Below are 3,950 nucleotides of genomic sequence, written 5' to 3'. Positions count from 1 at the left end.
CTTAAATACATGTAGAAGGAAAATAAATGACAATTTTAAAAGGGACTGAATACGAAAAGGTGCTCATTATCACTAGATTAGAGAAATGCAAGTTGAGACCACAAGATACCACTATACACACATTAGGATAGCTATTATCAGAAAAATGAAAAATAGTGAGTGTTGAGTTATAGTCGTGTTCTCCGAGTTCACGTCTTTGCCAGTCCTGCCCGGATGGCCTCCCAAAACCGCGACCCAGCCACTGCCAGCATCGCTGCAGCTTGTACAGGAGCCGAGCCCAGCGGGGACACTGCCCAGGCCAAGTGGGCAAGAGTTTACGGCAGGAGCTGATGACCCGCATGACGTCTGGCGACAAAGGAATTTCTGCCTTCCCTGAATCAGACAACCTTCTCAAATGGGTGGGGACCATCCATGGAGCAGCTGGCACAGTATACGAAGACTTGAGGTATAAACTCTCCCTAGAGTTCCCCAGTGACTACCCGTACAATGCACCCACGGTGAAATTCCTCACACCCTGCCACCACCCCAACGTAGACACCCAGGGTAACATCTGCCTGGACATCCTAAAGGACTAGTGGTCTGCCCTGTATGACGTCAGGACCATCCTGCTCTCCATCCAGAGCCTGCTAGGAGAACCCAACATTGATAGCCTGTTGAACACACAGGCTGCAGAGCTCTGGAAAAACCCCACAGCCTTCAAGAAGTACCTACAGGAAAACTACGCAAAGCAGGTCTCCAGCCAAGAGCCCTGACCTGGGCTGTCCAGCCTGTCTCCTTGTGCTGTCTTTTTACTTTTTTCCTTGGATGGTCTGTCCTTGCCTTGATTTCTGTATAGGACTCTATCTTCAGCTGTGGTGTCATATTTGCTTTGTGTCTGTTTTTTAAATTAAGTCTCTGGTTGAGCCCCTGTGATGAATATATTAAATAAATACATTTTGAATTGAAAAAAAAAAAAATAGTGAGTGTTGGTAAGGATATGGGAAAGTTGGAACCTCTGTGCACTATTGGTTGGAATGTAAATGGTGCAGTCACTGTGAAAAACAGTTTGGCAGTTCCTCAAACACTTAGACATAGAATTACCATATGATTTGGCAATTGTACTCCCAGATCTATATAAAAAAAAAAAATTTGAAAGCAGGAGCTTAAACAGGTACTTGTATACAAATATGCATAACAACATTTCTGACAATAACTGAAAGTGGAAACAAGTCAATGTTTATCAAGAAATGAGTGAATAAAAATATCATATATATGTATAATGGAATAATATTATAGCCTGAAAAAAGAATAAAATTCTGTGTGCTACAACATAGATAAACCTTGAAAACATTATGCTATGTGAATAAGCCAGAAACAAAGAACAAAATTGTAGAATTCCACTTATATGAGGTACCTAGAATAGCCAAACTTCTGAGAGCTAGAATAGGCAAATTCATAGAGACTAGAGATAATCAAGTGGCTGGAAAGAGGAGGGATACAGAACTATTGTTTAATGGGTGTAGAGTTCCTGTTCGCGATAATGAAAGTTTGTAGAACTGAATAGTGGTGATAGTTGGTTAACATTGTAAATGTACTTGATGACATTGGATTGTACACTTAAAATTATTTAAAATGGATCAATAAGGAAATAGAAGAATTGAACAACACTATAAACATTGAACCAAACAGACATATACAAAACATTCCCCAAACAAAAACAAAGTACACATTTTTCTCAAGTGCACAGGGAACATTCTCTGAGATACACACCATACAGTAGGTCATAAAATAAATCTTAATAAATTTTAAAATATTTAAACCACACAAGTATCTTCTCTGATCACAACATAATAAAAATAGAAATCAATAGCAAAAGAAAAACTAGAAAATCCAAAAATATGTAAAAATTAAACAATATATTCTTTAAAAAACAATGTCTCAAAGAAGAAATTAGATTGGAAATTAGAAAATATATTTAGACAAATGAAGATGAAAACAAAATATGCCAAAAGTCATGAGGCTGCAGCAAAAGCAGTACCAAGAGGGAAATGGATAATTATAAAAGAGTATTCAAAAAGAAGATCAACAACTTAACTTTTCACTTTCAGAAACTAGAAAATAATCAAGATTAGAGATACAAAGTAGAGAATAGAAAAACAATAGAGAAATCAACTAAGCCAAAATTTGGTTCTTTGAAAACACCACAAAATTGACAAAACTTTAACTAGATTAAGTAAAGAGAGAGAGGGGAGGGACTCAAATAGCTAAAATCAGAAATAAAAGAAGGGACATTAGAAATTATTTCCAAAATAATAAGGATTATAAAAGAACACCATGAATAATTATATAATGAAAAATTGGATAACCTAGATGAAATGGACAAATTCCTAAAAATCATACAACCTACCAAGACTGAATCATGAAGAAATTAAAAATCTGGATGTATCTATAACTAGTAAGAAATCGACTCACTAATCAAAAAAACCTCCCAAAAAGAAAACCCCAAGAACACATCGCTTCACTGGTGAATTCTACCAAACATTTAAGAAGAATTAATACCAATTCTCTTCTAACACTTCCAAAATAATAAAGAGGAGGAAATAGTTCCTGCCCATTCTATGAGGCCAGCATTATCCTAATACCAAAGCTAGACAAAGACACTATAAGAAAGAACAATTACAGAGCAATGTTTATGATTAATATTGATGCAAAAATTCTCAACAAAATACTAGCAAACAGAATTCAATAGCACCTGAAAAGGATCACCATGACCAAATAGGATTTATTCCTGGAATACATGAATGATTCAACAATTAAAATATCAATTGATGAAGTGTACTTCATTAACAAAATGAAGGAAAAGGACAACATGATCATGTCAATTGATGCAGTAAAAGCATTTGACAAAATCAACACCCTTTCATAATAAAAGCACTCAAAAATCTAGGAATAGAAGGAAACTACCTCAACATACCAAAAGCCACATACGAAAAGCCCACAGCTAAGATCACATTCAATGATGAAAATCTGAAAGCTTTTTCTCTAATATCAGGAACAAGACAAGTGCTTTAACCACTTCTATTCAACAAGATACTAGATGTCCAAAATAATAAAGGCAGAAAAAAAAGAAATAAAAGGCTTCCAAATTGGAAAGAAAACAGTAAAATTATCTCTGTTCACAGATGACATAATCTTTTATGTAAAAACCTAAAGATTACACACACACACACACACACACACACACACACACACACACACACGTGCCTGCACGCATGCACAAAACTGTTAAAACTATTAAGCTAATACAAAACAAATTGCAGGATAAATAATCAACATGCAAAAATCAATAGTGCTTTTATACACTAACAATGAATAATCTGAAGAGAAAATAATTCCATTTATAATAGTATCAGAAAGTATAAAATACTTAGGAATAAATTTAATTAAGGAGCTGAAAAACTTGTACACTGAAAACTATAAAACCTTCCTGAAAGAAATTAAAGAAGACATCAATAAATGAAAAGACATCCCATGTTCATGAATTAGAAGAATTAATATTGTGAAAATGTCAATACTATCCAAAGTGATCTACACATTCAATGCAATCCCTATCAAAATCTCAATGGTGTATTTTGCAGAAATTAATAACCCACCCTAAAATTCATATAAAATATCAAGGGATTCTAAATAGCTAAAACAATCTTGAAAAAGAAAAATGCATTTGGATGTCTCACAGTTGCTGATTTCAAACCTCTTACAAAGCTACAATAATCAAAAGTATGACATTAGAGGGGACATATGTAATACTTTCAACAATAAAGATTTTTTTAAAGTATGATATTAGCATAAAACCAGATGTGTAGCCCAATGGAATAAATAGAAAGCCCAGAAATAAACCCTCACATATGTGATAAAATTATTTTTTTCTTCTTATGGTAGTTATTTTTATTATTATTATGAAAAACATATAA

The 3,950-nt window shown here is 34.2% G+C and overlaps 1 pseudogene; it reads left to right on the top strand.

The window, feature by feature from the left end:
* The first annotated feature begins 213 nt into the window (after positions 1 to 213).
* Positions 214 to 942, top strand: LOC103293848 (ubiquitin-conjugating enzyme E2 C-like; annotated as a pseudogene).
* Positions 943 to 3,950: the final 3,008 nt, after the last annotated feature.

The sequence above is a fragment of the Eptesicus fuscus genome, chromosome 13 (assembly GCF_027574615.1).
Source record: "Eptesicus fuscus isolate TK198812 chromosome 13, DD_ASM_mEF_20220401, whole genome shotgun sequence".
Taxonomy (NCBI): domain Eukaryota; kingdom Metazoa; phylum Chordata; class Mammalia; order Chiroptera; family Vespertilionidae; genus Eptesicus; species Eptesicus fuscus.
This window is presented reverse-complemented; position numbering and strand designations above follow the sequence as displayed.